General features: G+C 47.9%; 1 pseudogene; it reads left to right on the top strand.

The window, feature by feature from the left end:
• The first annotated feature begins 6,392 nt into the window (after positions 1–6,392).
• Positions 6,393–17,902, top strand: part of LOC131562131 (serine/threonine-protein kinase pim-1-like) — a 30,045-nt pseudogene continuing 18,535 nt past the window's right edge.

Below are 17,902 nucleotides of genomic sequence, written 5' to 3'. Positions count from 1 at the left end.
TGTGCAGGGGGTTCATGCCAGGAGCCCTGAAGTCGCCCAGCGCGACGCCCTGCCCGTGCTCTGGCCCTGCCTGGAGAACAAGGCGCTGCCTGTGCGGAGCGCCAGCGTCCGCACCGTGGCCACCAAGCTGGCCTCTGCCCTCTGCAAGGTGATGGGCACCCAGCTGAAGGAATGTGCTGCCAGCAAGCCTCCACATGTGCGGGAAAACCTCTCCAAAATGCTGGGCTGGTGAAGGCGAGATGTTCTCCAGAAGGCTGAGGAAGCACTGAGTTGGAAACCTCTGGATTTGCCTTTTGAGCTGTGCCAAAAATGACGAAATCCTAAGGAAGGGTGTGCATCTGCCCCTGCTCTCTCCGTTGCCCTTCCTAGTCATGGCATGGGGGGCCTGAAGCAGCTCCAGATGGAGGACAAGATGAAGGGCAGTCATGGCTCAGCCTCACACAGAGGTGAGGGGGGAGCTGGGCCAATCTCTGCTGGCAGGAAGGGTCTTGTGGCAGCCCAGAGAGGCTGTGCACATTGCCAGGGAACAGCTGTGCCCTGCATGTGCCCCTGCAATGAGCTGTGCTGCTGCCAGTGCCCCTGGAGCTGTGGGGCTGCTGAGCTGTGGGGCAGGCAGAGGAGCAGGAGGGTGCATGTGCAGCTGAGCCATTCCTGGGGAGCACAGGGCTCTGGGCTCCCTGCTGTCCCAGGGCAGCCCAGAGGCCAGGCTGGGCCTGTGCCAGCTCTGGGCAAGTGGCTCAGGGTTTGCCCTGGCCTGCCTCAGTGTCTGCCAGCAGGAGCATGTTTCCCTGTGCAGCTGTTTTCACATCTCCAGGAAATGTGTCCCATGAAATACAGAGCTTCAGATGCTTTAGGTTTGCATTGTGGCCTCTGTTAAACTTTGCCTCTCTGTTAAACTTTGTGTCTCCATTTTGCAGATCTGGCTGGTTACAGTCTTACCGAGAAGTTTTCTCTGGACACTTCTGACGTTCCCTCACCCACAAAGTCCTCGCCTCCCGTCCAGAAGAGCTCCCTGTCCTCCAAAGTCAGGAAGAAGATGCCGCCTGTATGAAGAGTGTTTGCAGATTAGGATTGATGCGTTAGGCTTCATAGTTACAGCTGTACATATGTTCTGATCTTTAGATGTAGTTTTGAATTAATGTGGTTTGATTCTGTCTTTAAGTTTTGATGACGTATTTTTAATTCTATATATTTTATTTTGATGATGAAAAAAAGTAAATAAATAAACAAAATTGAAAAAACCAAAATGAGAATGTGAGACCAGGGCCTGCTAGCCTAGAGATTATGGGAGTGCAGCTCACTCGATGTGCCAGTGTCTCACCACATCCTTTCCTCATTGGGCCTCTCCTCTTCCTCTTTGGCCATCTTTTCTTTGTGTTATTTGTGCTGCTCTTTGTTACTTGGCATTACAGCAGAGTCACCTGTTGACCTGTGTGGGGGACAATGGATCCAAAAGATCCTGTCTAGTCAAAGGTTTTCTACCTAGGTGTGTTCTGTGCTCACCAAAGGCCTGAGCAAAGAAACCAAGAGAAGTGTGCCCAAATCCCAAAGCTTTGCTCCTTTGCAATCTCCCACTGATCTGGCTCACAGGTGTCTTCAATCACAATTTCATAGGTAAGAAGAGGTCATGTATTTCACTGGGAAATGATGCACTGCTTTGGCAAAGTCACCTGTATGTATATTTACCTGGGACAGCACTCCAGCTGTGTTGTTTGCACCTTGTTTGCAGAAGGATGAGTGCCCTGGGAGGCCAATAACAAGTGACAAGGGCTCCTCAAATCTGCACTGCAGCCTGGCTGCCATTCAGCCCAGAGCTAGGGGATCATTTGTTCCCATGGACCAGTGCTTGCCAATGGAATGAATTCCTGCACAGCTGGAAGAAGCAATTCTGGATTCAGCTCCAGCTGTTGGTGGGCTGCATGGTCATTGACAATGCTGCCCTTCCAGAAATTATTCTGCAGTTTCCTTTCATAGTCATTTGAAGCTTTTAAACTTCACATTTCAATTTGCTTTGCCCTAAGGAAAAACACTACTGGGCCCAGTGCAAACTGTAACCTTTTGGCAGCCAAGTCCTCATGGCTGCCAGCTTCTGATGTCACACAATGTCACCTGGCTGCCTGTGTTTGCTTAGCTCTGGGTCTAGTCCCGGCCTAGCAAAGCCCAGGCAGGGTGGAACGTTGCAGGGAAAATTGGTCCATGAGCTTATGGGGTTGCCATCAGCAGCAGAGTCAATGTGCCCTTTGGGGATTTCTCTGGAGATAAATTTAGGGACCTGCTCCATGCCACAATATTCTCTTAGATCTTTCTGAAATATCCTAGAAAAGGCTGTGAAACTTCACATCTCCTTGCACACCCACTGTTTGAAGAGGGGCATTTTTGTCCCTCCTCAAAGTCATTGCTCTTGCACACCAGAAACATGAACATCCACCAACAGGAATGATGCATGGTCCTGCTGCTGCTGCTCCAGAGCACTGGGCAGTGCAGACCTGGGTGTTACCAATATGAACACTTAATTAGCATTTCATGCTCCTTCAAGCTGTCCAGATCTCAGGGCTTTTTGTTTCAAAGCAGCCACTGCACCATCTCTAGAGAAGAACAGGAAATGGGAAACAGAGACTGCCAGCCTTGCAGGGGTGTGAGAGAAAACCTGACGTGTCTGCATCAAAAGATGAATGGGAAGAGTGTAAGTGCCAAAGCAAACGCTTCGTTGGGATAGCAGGAGCAGTTCTTTACTGCATGCTTGCATGAAGATCATTTGGGACACTGAGAGGTGCTTTAAAAACTTTTATTCCATTTTCAGTCTCACGAGAAGGGTAAGACAATACACATAATTCACGCCATCACAATCAGAAGCCAACTATTTCCTAATTACAGTATTCTTGGTCTATCAGCCTTTTGCCTTGCCATGTTGTGAATGCCTTAAAACCAATTATTTAAAACTACCCCTTGTGGGTCCTACTACAATGCATCTTTCATAGCTCTATTTTTCCAAAGTCTTATTTGCAAGGCCATCTTTTGAAACATTTTTCTAGCTCCATTTCTCTCTCAACAATATCTGTCCTATTCCATGGCATTTTAAAGTTACCATTTCTTGTCCCAAGATTTATATAGAAATTCATACTGTGTGGGCCTTCTATTAGGCTCTAAAACCTTTCTACAAATCCATTTCCCACATCAGTGCACTTGGCTCCTTCTCTCCTCGTTGTGCCTGGCAAGCACAGGAGCCCAGAGCTCCTGCAGAACCCATCCCAGCACTCAGTGGGAGCAAACTTGTGTCCAGTCCTCACCCGGAGCTGCAGTGCCCAGCATTCCACCACTCTGGAATGAGGAACCGTTCCTGCTCTTTCAGAAGGAGCTAAGGAGCTTTGGCCTTCAGATCAATTGTCTGCAGGCTCCTGCAGTGCCTGGTGCTGCTCCCTTGCCAGAGGCACCCCAGGCCAGGGGGGCACATCTGGGCTGCTGTGTCTGGCTCTGGGGCTCCCTGTTCTGGGCAGTGAGGAGGAGCTGCAGAGGCTCTGCAGGACTGACAGGATGGGCTTTGGGGCTGGCAGGAGAAGCTGAGGGTCCTGGGCTGCTGGAGCTTCTGAAGAGGAGGCCCAGGGCTCATCCTGCAACTGGTCCAAGGGTGGTTTCAGAGAATCTCAGAATCAGCAAGGGTGGAACAGGCCATGGAGATCATCAAGTCCACCCTGTGCCCTGACACCACCTTGTCTGCCCTGAGCCTCCTCCAGGATAAACAACCCCAGCTCCCTCAGCTGCTCCTCACAGGACTTGTGCTCCACACCCCTCCCCAGCCTTGTTGCCCTTCTCTGGACACGCTCCAGCCCCTCCATGTCCTTCCAAAATTGGGGGGCCCAGAACTGCAAACAGCACTCGAGGCGCTGCCCAAGCAGTGCTGAGCACAGGGGAAGAATCCCTGCCCTGCTCCTGCTGGCCACACCATTCCTGAGCCAGGCCAGGAGCCATTGGCCTCCTTGGCCACCTGGGCACACTGCTGGCTCCTGTGCAGCCTGCTGTCCATCAGTGCCCCCAGGTCCCTTTCTGCCTGGCTGCTGTCCAGCCCCTCTGGCACCTTGCTAAAGGAGGGAGGCAGGGAGGGAACGGGTCCAGATCCAATCCTTCCTGAAATGTGGTGTTTGCTGGCACTGCCAGTTTCCACATCTTGTTATTTCCATATTCTGGCACAGCTCAAGTGCAGCAACTTGCTGGCAAAGAAATCCAAAACCAAGCAAAGATCTGGTACCTACAGCAACCCGATCTCGTGTGCTGACACCGCCAGTACCCAGATCCGGAATTTTTCAGATGCCTGCACAGCACAATTCCAGCAATTTGCTGGCACAGAAAATTACCATCAGAAAATTTCTCAGTGCCAGCTCATCCCTCACCCAGATCTGGTGTGCGCTGGCGCTGTCAGTGCCCACATCTGGAAATTTCTCTCTTCTAGCACCACCCATGTCCAGCAATTTGCTGGCAAAGAAAGCTAAAACCTGGCAATTTCCCCTTGCCAGCACTGCCCAATCGGGAGTTTGCTGGCCGCAGGATCCCAGGAAAGAAGGAAGGAAAGAAGGAAAGAAAAGAGGAAGGCATCCAGATCCAGTCCTTCCTGGAGCCTGAAATGGGCTGTTTGCTGGCACTGCCAGTGCCCAGATCTGGAAATTTCCCTATTCTGGCACAGCCCAAGTGCAGCAATTTGCTGGCACAGAAATCCAAAACCTGTGGCAGCTTCCTGCTACTGGCTCTGGCACCGCCCCCACATCTTGTGTTTCATGTAACCAGAACCCAGATTTGGAAATTTCCCGGTGCCAGCAGAGCCCAAATCTGGCAGATTTCTGTCGCTGGCAATGACGCCACCCACATCTGGTGTTGGCTGGCAGCGCCAGCGCCCAGATCTGAAAACTTCCTGGTGCTGGCACAGCCCAAGTGCAGCGATTTGCTGGCACAGAAAGCCAAAGTTTGGAAATTTGCAGGTTCTGGCACCAGCACCATCCAGCTCTGGTGTTTGCTGGACTGCCAGTGCCCAGATTTGGAAATTTCCCGGTGCCTTCACAGCCCAGCTCTAGCAATTTGGTTTTAGCTAGCTTAGGAAGAGAAGTTCCTCTTTCTGTGGAGGAACTGTGACTTTCCTTTTTCTTGGAACTGTTTACACCTGCTCTGGGACTGAAAACCCAGACAAACACCGGCAGCAGCAGCTCACACCTGTGGCCCCCCGAGCTCTGGGACGCTGCATTCCAGCACCAGAGGGAGTTAGAAGAGACTGAGGGAGCCAACTACAACCCACAAAAAGGACTTCCTGAATTTGCCATCTCTTCAGCACTGTCCGAGGCTTTATTTAATATTATTCATTTTTCATGCTTGTGAATACTTCACTTGTGAAATAAACTGGGGTTTTTTTTCACTTTTCTCAAGGGAAGTCTTTTCCTGAACTAGTAGGGGCAGGGGCTGCTTGAATTCGCTTTCTAGGCGGACCCCTTTTGGAGGTTTCCTCCCAAAATTAGCCCTAAGCAAGCACAAACAGTCACCATGAAAACTTCACCAGTGGCATCATTTCCTGGTGGCAAATCTTGCGACAGAAGCTTGACCTTGTTCTCCATGAGAGATTCTTGGGAAGAGCAGACAGGAGAAGATTCCTGGAAAACAGAAACAGCTTTCCAGAAGTGAAATGAAAACGAAAGAAACAATCCAAGATGTTTTCCTCTATTTATTTCTGCGCTCCCCTTTTCCATGTTGGGGCAGGCGCAGGGGCCGTCCCGGGGGCGCGTGGGGCTCGGACGTGGAGCTTGTGGGGCCAGCGGGGAACGGGCGCAGGCACCGACGGCCGAAATATCGGGAACTTGGGGCTAAAGATTGGGAAAAGCAACTCGGGCCCCCACAATGGCCCAATTCCCCCCCAAGATTCACCTGCCGGCCCCCAAATCCCCCACATTCACCCCAAAATCCCTCCCATCTCCCCAAATCCCATCCAGGACCCCCACGACCCCTCACGGACCCCCCCAAAACCTCACCCGGGAGCCCCAAACCCCCCCCCCCAGTTCCCCCCAAAAAGCCTCAACTACCCCCAAAATCGCCTCAGGACCCCTCCAGCCTCGGCTACCATCCCCAAATCCCCCCCAATTCCCCCCAAATCCCCCCCCGGACGCCTCCACCCTGGCCCGGCTGCTCCCGCTGCTGCGCCCCCCGTCCCCCGCCGCCGCCTCTGCCGCGCTTGGCTCGGCGCCGCTTATGAGAGCCCAGAACCCACCCAAATCCCCCCCAAAACCGGCCTCGGAGCCCCAAAATCCCCCCAATTGTCCCAGAGTCCCCGCAAATCCCCCCAAAATCCCCCCCGGACACCTCCGCCCCAGCCCGGCCGCTCCCGCCGCCGCTGCCCCCCCGCCCCCTTCCCGCCGCCGCCTATGCCGCGCTCGGTTCGGCCGCGCTCGACGCGAGTCCAGAAACGGCCCCGATTCACCCCAAAACCGGCCTGGCAGCGCCCCGATCCCCCCAGCAGCCCCAAAAGCCCCCCGATTCCCCCCAACCCCCCCGCGGACACCCCCAACCTGAGCCGGGCCGATCCCGCCGCCACCATTGCCGCGCCCGCAAGCCCTGAGCATTTTGGCGGGAAACATCCGGGGCATTTCGGCGGGAAATTCCCGGAACTCCGGCCCGAAAAGTCGGGGCTTTTGGGCTTCAATCCCCCCCGTTCTGGGCATGCATTTGGGTGGGGATTTTGGGGGTGAAAACCTGGGAATGTTTGGCTTGAAAATCGCGACTCTGGGGGTTCCAGACCGGGACCTTTGGGCCCTGGAAGGCGAAACAAATTGGGGAAGATTTGGGGTTCAAAATCGGATTGTTTGGGGTTCAAGCCCGGCATTTCTGGGCTTCAAAACCCGAATCTTTCAGCGATGGATCTCCGGATTTTTGGGGTAAAATCCTGCATTTGTAGGGCCTGAGAAAGGGGGGGAAATGGGAATTTTGGGTCCTTGCAGGGAGAAAATCTGGAAGTGTTTAGGGCTCCAACCGGCATTTTTGGGGTTAAAAATTAGGAATTTCTTTCTGCCTGGCTTTCAGGCTTTCTGTTTTACCTTTTCTTTCCTTGCTGAGCTGCAACGGCCACAAGTTCAGCTCAGCATCCCTCCGGGACTGTCCAAATGCCTCCAAGTGCCCCGAAAACCCACTCGGGAGCCCCAAAATGCCCCCAGGTGATCCCAGCATTCATCTCGGAGCCCCCAAAATGCCCCCGTTTCCCCCAAAACCAGCTCAGCTGCCCCCAAATCCCCTGCGGACTCCTCCGACCGGGCCCGGCTCCTCTGTCGACGGGAGCCCCGAACCGGCCCCAGCTGACCCCAAACCCCACCCGGGAGGGAGCCCAAGGTGCCACCCGCACGCCCCAAATCCCAGCTGTGCACCCCAAACCCCACCGAGACCCCGCACGGTTGGATTGGGTTTTGTTCCATTTTACTGGATTTTCTCTCTCCCGCACCCGCCCGGGGCCAGCAAGGGAGAGCCCCAGGGCCGGCCCGGGCACGGGGACGGGTGAGGGCCGTGAACGGCCGGGCGGGATCGGGGAAAAGAACCAGGCACGGCCGGGCGGGATCGGGGTAAAGAACCGGGCACGGCCCGGCGGGATCGGGGCAAAGAACCGGGCACGGCTGGGCGGGATCGGGGTAAAGAACCGGGCACGGCCGGGCGGGATCGGGGTAAAGAACCGGGCACAGCCGGGCGGGATCGGGGAAAAGAACGGGGCACGGCCGGGCGGGATCGGGGAAAAGAACCGGGCACGGCCGGGTGGGATCGGGGAAAAGAACCGGGCATGGCCGGGTGGGATCGGGGTAAAGAACCGGGCACGGCCGGGCGGGATCGGGGTAAAGAAATGGACACGGCCGGGGATCCCCGGAAGGAATATCGGGGGGGAATCCGAGACACGGTGGGGAAACATTGGGGGAAAAATGGGGAAAATTAGGAAAACACGACCCCAGTTAGGGTTAGGGTTGGGGTTGTTGTTGGGGTTGGGGTTAGGGTTCTTTTTGAATTAATGTCTTGATGCCGAATTTTGCCCCAAAAGGCGAGAATAACTGCTTAAGAGACTCAGCCTAAGTCAGATAAGCAGGAGGTATTTTATTACGACGCGTCGGAGAAATCACGAAGTGGATTTCTGAGTTCACATAGCAAAAGCAAGCCTTATATACAATTTTGGGTATAGGATTACATCAGATCAGATACATAATCATGCATATTCATATGGGGCGTGGTGTAGGCGGAGCGTAGGTGGAGACATCTCTTTTGGGGAATTTTCAGGTGGTCGTTCCTGTTGCCTTCATCATAGATGGGGTCTTTCCGATGAGTCTTCCTCTTTAAACTTTTGAACCTCTTCCCTAATTTGGTTAATTCCCGGTGTACTTGGCTTGGTCTCTATAGCTTGGCAGAGTTCTTAGGGTCAGTTTGACATTGTTGGCTCTGAACATGCTTAGCCCATCAGTTCCCCCTATTCCTATCTCCTTCCTGTCCTTGTGTTCCATGCTTTAGCTGATTAATTGCTCTATGTGTTTCCTAATATTATGCCTTCTTCAAATGCCTCACATTCTATGTTTTAACTCATTATTTCTTGGAGGCTATCTGCTTTGGGGCTTCATTCCCCCCTTTTCTTATAACTTACGAATTCTTTCGTCAAGTTCTGGTCTCACAGGACACCGATAGGCTTGTGCCATTGCCCAAATCATTTGGGTCCTCTTCATTATGCCCCTTAGTCTCCACCACAAGCAAATGTTTGTAAGAGTTAGTAATAACAAGGCCATAATTACTACTAGCATTGGGTGCACCAGGTAATGGAAGACCTGTGTAGCTGTTGGGGAGTATCCTGTAAAGATGTCCCACCAGTGATGCTGGCCTACTTGTTCTACTTCGGTCAGGACGTTCTTTATCCTTTCTGAATTGTGTTCTATCTGCCATACCATTCGTTTAGTTGTTTGATTCACCTTTTGCACCAATTTCTTTACTTCAGGGTGTGCTAGCATTGCTTTGAGAATTTTGACGTCCATCCCTATTTGTAATTTCGGTATCTCTTGATATAGGTTGAAATTTGCGTTAATTAGCTGTTGGGTAGTTATTGGGACAGTGTAATGAAAATCACAACCTATGATCTTGGTAAAGTTGCATACACAAAAGTTAGTATTGTTAGTCTCTTCTAGGCAATTATCTATAGTGACGTTGTCACAAGCTGTCCTTACGCAAGCACACCCATTTCCTATATAGTAAACTTGTGATTGTGTTCTATCATGCGGAAGCATTTCTAAGGTACATACACTATTTTCAGCATCTAAGCATAAATCTTCGGCTTCTACCACAGCATTTTCGCAAACATAGCCTAATTGTCCTCTAGGGATGCATGCTTCTGTGCTAACCGATTGCCACTTATTTTTGGTGTAATCATAACTGGCCCAGACGTTATGGTTTATTGGCCTGACAATGACATCTTGATGTATTGTCCCTAAAGTGAGGATGGGAAAGATACCTCTTTCCTCTGCCGCACTAATGGTGAGGACATAAGCTTCAACGTGTTCTTGTTGAGGTTCGTAAGTGAAGTTTACTAATTGCCACCAAGCTTGATGGTCCCTTTCAAATCGTGTAGTATGATTGTCCTTTAATATTGCTTCCCTTATTTCTTGAGGTAATATACCTGCCGTTCCTTCTCTCATTATTCCTGCCGCTACTGACTGTACCCATTGTTGCGTCTGAGAGCATTGGATAGCGAGTGCAATGTCTTTGCCAAGCTCCCCTGTGTAGTTAGCGAGCTTCACAAAATCCTCTGCAGTGTGGTTCGCTACCATGGTTAGTAATTTCACAACTAGCGATTGTGTTTCAGCTAATGTAAGCATGGATGTACTGAGAGGCACCTTAAGCTTTCCTAAGCTCGATGTGACGGTACTTAGATCGTTTACTAATACCTCTTGATCTATTGTGTTTACTATGCCAAATCCGGTGCCAATCCACCCACTTAGATCTCTTTTTGTTTTTCTGTGATGAGACCTTGTCGCTAGCCATGCATTCCATCCCTTAAGGCTTTGCTGTATAAATGGTCGGCAATCCTTTTGCAAATAAGTAATATCAGTGTGAATTTGCACCTTTTTCAGGGAATAAGTGGGGTCTAACAATAATTTTAGTTCGTTAGATTTTCTTATCACCTGAGGCCCTATAAAGGTTAGGTTGTGTACTGCTTTACACTCCACTGGTAGGGTGGTTTCTTGAGGCAAATCTAGATCTGGATACAATGGGATCACGTCTTCTGGTAATTGTATCCTATAATCGACAGCACGCCCGAGAGCACGCCCGAGGGAGCTAATATCCTGTCCCAGTGTTTTCAACTCCCTTTCACATGTGAACGTCATTGACTGATCCAATCTAAATGCCATCTCACACAGTGCTTTTCCTCCCTCAGGACCACTAGATATTACAATTTCTCCCGGAGAATGGAGAAGGGGGTGAGGGTCATAGGTTATGTTTTGAGGGCGTAGCTCCCCAAGTGAATCTTCTCTATAAATCACCCCCTTTATCGGTTGTTGTGATCCAGGTGGATCCTCCCTGAAGTCGCTCCACTGACATGAAATTGGGCCCTTTTGCTGGATCCAGACTGTGGGCCTGCCCATTTTCACTGGACTAAAGGTAATTAGGTTATGTTTAAAGGCTGGCATCAAGGGTTTAATTGTTAATACTAGCCGCCTTGTTTTCCCTTCCTCTGGGTCAAGTTCTCGACACCCAATTTGGACTTGGTCTCCCTTGTATGCTACCATGGAGGGCTGATCCCACACTTCACTTGCATATGGCTGATTGTTACGTAAGACATAAACCTCGAAATAGGGCCCTCTCGTTCCCAACTCTGGGTGGATACACTGGTGCGCATGAGACCATGGGTCTATTGGGGAAGAGTCTTGGGGAAGCACTATACTTATCATTAGTCCAATGATCAGGGTTGTGAAGATCTGAGGTGGAGTCAGGATCATGATGTCTGCTCCTCTTTTTTATTCTCCGGAGCTTTCTTGACTCGTGAGTAATGGATCCACGTGGGTCGCTCCTTGATCCGAACCGCAGTGAAGGTAGTCAGCAGTACTTGGAAAGGTCCCTCCCACTTCTCTTGTAGGGGTTTTCCTAAAAGATTCTTAACATACACCCAATCACCGGGATTAAACGGATGCAATTTGCAGTCGGGTTGTTTAGGTTGGTGCCCTATCACCACAGTAGCATTCTTATCAAACTGTTTCCCCACCGTAATTACATAATCATAAATATACTGATTACCGATTTGGTCTATAGCGTCCCCATTTACAACTTGCATAGCATAAGGTCTACCATACAAAATTTCAAATGGGCTTAACTTTTCTTTTGATCTTGGTTTGACTCTCAGCCTAAGCAGAGCAATAGGCAAAGCCTGATACCACTGCAAATTAGTCTCCTGGCATATTTTGGCAATTTGCTGTTTGATGAGATGATTCATCTTTTCCACTTGCCCACTGGCCTGTGGACGATAAGGTGTGTGTAGTTGCCATTTGATTTGTAATGCTTTGCTTATTGCTCTCACCACTTTTGCACAGAAGTGTGTACCTCTATCCGAAGAAATGCTCTTTGGTACCCCAAACCGTGGAATAATTTCATTCAACAGTACTTTAGTCACTTCTCTTTCCTTATTTGTCCTACAAGGGAATGCTTCAGGCCACCCAGAAAATGTATCAGTTAGTACCAACAAATACCGAAACCCCCCTTTTCTTGGGAGTTCAGAAAAATCAATTTGCCATACTTCACCTGGGAATTTACCTCGATTTATGGCTCCTTGATGTACTTTGGTTCCTGTGTTCGGGTTACTTTTCAGACACCGCTCGCACTGGGATGTGACGTGCTTTACAGTAGTAAATAATTTCGGTCCTGCTATCCTGGCTCGCAAATGTTGATAAAGCGGATCTAGACCCCAATGGGCCTTTTCATGCTCCGCCTTCACAATCTGCCACATTATGTTCCCTGGTATTATCAACTGTCCTGTTTCTAATTGTCCCCATCCACTGTCTAACAGTTTACCTTTATTCTTTTGAATCCATCTATGATCTGATTCTTGGTATTCTGGCTGGATATTGGTATCCAGCTCTCCTGGTATTAGGGCCACTATTTCCACTTCTCTTTTCCTTGTGGCAGCCAATTTAGCTTCTGTATCTGCCTTCCTGTTCCCTATTTCTGGAATAGTGTTACCTTTCAGATGTCCTTTACAATGCATTATGGCCACTTGTGCTGGGAGTTGGACCGCCTCTAGCAATCGCAGAATCTCTTCTGCATGTTTGACTGTTTTTCCTTGTGTAGTCAATAGTCCTCTTTCTTTCCAGATGGCCCCATGAGCATGTACAACAGAGAAGGCATATTTAGAGTCTGTCCATATATTAATTTGTATGTTTTCTGCCAATTCCAGGGCTCGGGTCAGAGCTATCAGCTCTGCCTTTTGGGCTGAGGTCCCTGCAGGCAAGGGGTTTGACTCAATTACCCTTTCTGTAGTGGTGACTGCATAGCCAGCCATTCTTACTCCTTGCTTCACGAAGCTGCTGCCATCTGAGAACCAGTTGTCCGCACCTTCGAGCGGCTCTTCTTTGAGATCTGGGCGACTGGAATAGACGGCTTCAATTGTTTCCAGGCAGTCGTGTTCGATGGGTTCTGCTGGGGCTCTCCCTTCTAGAAATGAAGCTGGGTTCACAATGTTAGTTACCTAAATGGTTACGTCATCTGATTCAGCCAAGATGGCCTGGTATTTTAGGAATCTGGAAGGGGACAACCAATGGTTGCCTTTCTGTTCCAGCACAGCCGACACAGTGTGAGATACTAACACAGTCATCTTTTGGCCCAGTGTGAGCTTTCTGGCCTCTTCTATGTTAATTATCACTGCGGCCACTGCCCTCAGACAGCCTGGCCATCCTTTACTTACTTCATCCAATCGCTTGGAGAAGTAGGCCACAGCTCTCTTGTGTGTTCCCAACTGCTGTGCCAGGACTCCTAGGGCCATCCCTTGTCGTTCATGGGAGAACAGCCAGAATGGTTTTGATACATCTGGGAGACCTAAAGCCGGTGCTCTCATTAGCTCCAGCTTCAACTTCTTGAAGGCCCCTTCTGCCTCGGGAGTCCAAACTAGAACATCCTTAGTTTCTTTCAACAAATCGTACAGTGGTTTAGCGAGTATCCCGTACTGGTAGATCCATAGCCGACACCAACCTGTCATCCCCAGAAAGGTGCGCAGATCTCTCACTGTCTCTGGTTTAGGCATTTGACAGATGGCCTCTTTCCTAGCTGCTCCCAGGGATCGCTGTCCTCTGGAGACTTCGTATCCCAGGTACACCACTTCTTTTTGCACCAGCTGTGCTTTCTGTTGAGAGACTCGGTATCCACTTAAACCCAGGAAATTTAACAAGGAAATAGTCCATTCAATGCATTCTTCCTCTGTCACTGTTGCTATTAAGAGGTCATCTACGTATTGCAGAAGGGTGCCATCTCCCAGCGGCCTTTCCCACTGTTCTAATTCTTTGGCTAACTGATTCCCAAAAATCGTAGGGGAGTTCGCCCATCCTTGGGGCAATACCGTCCAGGTAAGTTGGGTCTTTCTTCCTTTATCTACAGATTCCCATTCAAAGGCAAAAATCTTTTGACTCTCGGGAGCTAAGGGAAGGCAGAAGAATGCATCTTTCAAGTCTAATACAGTGAACCAGGCCAAATTATCCTTGAGTCTAGTTAAAAGCGTGTATGGATTAGCAACCAAAGGATGTAATATCTTGGTTATTTCGTTTACTGCTCTCAAGTCCTGAACTAGTCTATAAGCTCCATTAGGTTTTTTTTTTTACTGGCAAGATTGGTGTATTAAAATCCGATTCACATTCTACCAATAACCCCAGTTCCAGAAACCTTTTGATTATGGGCTCAATCCCCTTCCTGTCTTCTATTCTCAAAGGGTATTGTTTTCTTACCACCGGTCTTGCCCCGTCTTTAAGTTCAACAACAATCGGTGCTGCTTGTTTTGATTTTCCAGGTATATCAGTAGCCCATACTAATGGGTATGCCTCGCTCAGGACTCGCTCAAAATTGTGATTCTCAGGTTTAGGTTTCACACAACTGATTGTTAGGCTTAGGGCTGTAATCAGTTGTTCTTCTTTTACTTGAAATTCAAATCTGTCCTTTTTGAACTTTATTATGGCTCCCAAGTTCTCTAGTAAGTCTCTCCCTAGTAGAGGTTTTGGCGAATTTGGCAAATACAAATCTGTATTTGATAGGTTTCAAAAAGTAAGCTTTTTCTGGTTGGCCTGTTGCTCCCACAACTTGTACAAATTCATCACTTTTAGGTACCAATTCTTGATTTAAAACCGAAAAAGTTGCTCCCGCATTAACCAAAAGTACTGTTTGAACTGTGCTTTAACCCACTGAGTTAATTGATCTACTATAATTAACAGATATTTCCACCGACCTACTTTAAGCAAGTCTACAGAATTAACCTGGATCTTTTGAAATAGCCGCTAGGCTGTTTTGCATCCTCCAGAGGGAGGGCTTTTAAACACCTTCTTATTTACCTTTTAACAGGTGAGACACCCCTGGGTAATTTGCCTTTTAATTTCAAATATCCCCATACACCAAAAAATTTTAAAAGGTGATCACAAAAGGCTCTTGTTATCCCAGTATGTCCGTCTATACAAGTTATCTAAGATCTAATGTGCCACTGGTTTTGGCATCATAATTCTATCATCAAGAAAAACTCACTTTTCCTCCTTAAATGTTGCTCCTAATTTCCTTATAGCTACCAATTTTACTAGCAGGAGGGAAAGAGTCTCCTGCTGGATTTCTATTTTTATTTTTGTAAGGTCATGATTTTAGTATCTCCTTTTCTTGAGGTCGCTCTTCTGCTTTTTTTTTTTTTATCAGCCAAATTATTTTTCTGACTCTATTATCCTTAAGTCCCCTTTCCTTCCAAACTTCTTTAAAAGTATGTACTACACTAAAAGCATATTTGGAGTCTGTATAAATAGTCCCTTCTTGCCTTTTTAAAATCCACAGGCTTGCCCCGACCAGGAGGGACTAAAGGGACCAGACTCCTTCACTCTAAACCTTTTTCTACCTCACCTGGATGCCAACCCATGTCATTAATTTCTAGATTGTCTTCTTCAGGTAAAGAATGAATTTCAAGTTTTCCTTCACAGGGTTTTATCTGTAAATTTAGGGCTATTATTAGATCTCTGCCTAACATATCTTCCTCGGCCTCTGGTATCAACAATAAATCATTTACTCCAAATTTGTCATTCGTTTCAACTTTTACTCCTTTTATTACAGGAACAGGGAAAGCTTCTCCTGTAACTCCGATTACTGAGATTTGTTCACAACTGATCTCACATCCCTGGGGTAATTTCATCACTGTTGACCGAGAAACTCCTGTATTTACTAAAAATACAAATTCTTCACTCTGAGGACCTACTCTTAGTTTTATTATCAAGGGCTCTTCTAGGTGTAATTCGATCCTCTTCGTTAAACAAAACTCTTGCCCTTTCTGATTCTCCTGAGAAGTTTTCTCATCTTGCTGTTTCTTCTGTTTCTTTCTGCAATTTTTTTTTGCAGGTGCCCCTTTTTATGACAATAAAAACAGGTAGGTCCCGCACCCTTCAAAGTGGGGCAAGAATTTTTAAAGTGGTTTTTTTTTTTTTTGTTTTTTTTTTTTTGTTTTTTTTTTTTTTTTATTTTTATTTTTTTTTTTTTGCTGCGGGAAAAATGCACAGGTCTTGTGTTCCTAAGAATAGATCCTGGCATCCACTGTTTGTCTTTCCCTGCAAATTTTCTGTATTCAAAACTGTCTGCAATTCTTGAACTGCTGCCACCAAAATTCTGGCATCTGCTTTCTGCTTTTTCTCATTTCTACTACATGCATCACAGCAACGTTCTTTAGGCTTCGAACCTTTCTTATCCTTTTCCAGGGCGAGTACCAGGGGGTCCTGAGGTGCTACGTTTACCCCGCACTCTCTTTGCCACTCCTGTTTATTTCTTAGGGTAAAGAACATGTCAGCATACATCACTTCGTACTCTGTTGACCTCCCATAGTTATTCCCTGTGTTGGTTTAACACTTCACACACAATTTTCAGTCGCTTTGTCCTGGCTTCTCGCGTCGCAGCGATGCTGCGTCTCATTCACTCTCAGCCATACCCACACACCTTTATAAAATAGTTCCTACCTTATGGTCTATATCAGAACAGACTGTTTTACCAGGTTTGGTCACAAGAGGTCGCTTACAGACCATGAGACACCGGTTTGCCAGATTCATACAATCGCAGCCGTAGACAATATAACAATTGCAGGGGGTCACAATTTTCTTCCGGATGTCTATCAACTGATTCTCTTCTAAAAGATTACAAAGAGAGTGACAAGGCGTTTCCTGTAAAATTTTGCAACAGACACATAGAACAGACACAAGAAGATCACCGGCCGACAAACCTCTCAGATAGCAGTCTCAGTTCTTAACCCTTAATTCGCAGTATTATAACATCAAACACAATGTTGAGACAGTTTCCCATACAGTATAAACGAACCAAAGATACCAAGATAAACAAATACTCCTTTCAGCAGGACTTTAACCTGCGTTCTCCCTCTTCTTTGTTTTTTTTTTTTGTTTTGTTTTTTTTTTTTTTTTTTTGTTTTTTGTTTTTTGTTTTTTGTTTTTTGTTTTTTTTTTTGTTGTTGTTTTTTTTTTTTTTACCCCTGTGTTTCTATTACCGGGACTCTAACCCAGTGTGGCAGGACTTTAACCTGCGTTTCTATTACCGGGACTCTCACCCAGTAGCAGGACTTTATCCTTTTCTCTACAAAAACAATGCCGGGAATCTAACCCTGGCAACCCAATGCTAGCAACCCAATGCTAGCAACCCAATGCTAGCAGCCCAATGCTAGCAACCCAATGCTGGGGTTTTAACCCAGCTGGGATTCGTTACCGGGGCGTCCCCCAGCTTTCCCTTCGGGCGGTCACGTCTGACCCCCGTTTCCCTACCAATAAGACCAATAAACAATTAAAATACCTCTTAATTGAAGCAGGAGATGCAGGGAACCCTCCGTCCACCAAGGCGCCGGTCCAGGGGGGTCTCTTCTGACAAAAAATTCGTCAGGGGCGCCCAGAGAATCCCGACCCCGGACCCGGCCCGGGAGGACCTCAGGGCCCGGATCTCCTGTCTGGTCCCATCTGGGTCGCCAGAAAATGATGCCGAATTTTGCCCCAAAAGGCGAGAATAACTGCTTAAGAGACTCAGCCTAAGTCAGATAAGCAGGAGGTATTTTATTACGACGCGTCGGAGAAATCACGAAGTGGATTTCTGAGTTCACATAGCAAAAGCAAGCCTTATATACAATTTTGGGTATAGGATTACATCAGATCAGATACATAATCATGCATATTCATATGGGGCGTGGTGTAGGCGGAGCGTAGGTGGAGACATCTCTTTTGGGGAATTTTCAGGTGGTCGTTCCTGTTGCCTTCATCATAGATGGGGTCTTTCCGATGAGTCTTCCTCTTTAAACTTTTGAACCTCTTCCCTAATTTGGTTAATTCCCGGTGTACTTGGCTTGGTCTCTATAGCTTGGCAGAGTTCTTAGGGTCAGTTTGACATTGTTGGCTCTGAACATGCTTAGCCCATCAGTTCCCCCTATTCCTATCTCCTTCCTGTCCTTGTGTTCCATGCTTTAGCTGATTAATTGCTCTATGTGTTTCCTAATACTATGCCTTCTTCAAATGCCTCACATTCTATGTTTTAACTCATTATTTCTTGGAGGCTATCTGCTTTGGGGCTTCAGTCTTTTGATTCTGTCTTTAAGTTTTTATGAGGTTTTTTTTTTTAATTCTAGCTATTTTATTTTGATGATGAAAAATAGTAAATAAATAAACACAAT

Source organism: Ammospiza caudacuta, chromosome 10, assembly GCF_027887145.1.
Source record: "Ammospiza caudacuta isolate bAmmCau1 chromosome 10, bAmmCau1.pri, whole genome shotgun sequence".
NCBI lineage: Eukaryota > Metazoa > Chordata > Aves > Passeriformes > Passerellidae > Ammospiza > Ammospiza caudacuta.
The sequence above is the reverse complement of the archived record's forward strand: the minus strand, read 5'-3'. Positions and strand labels throughout refer to the sequence as shown.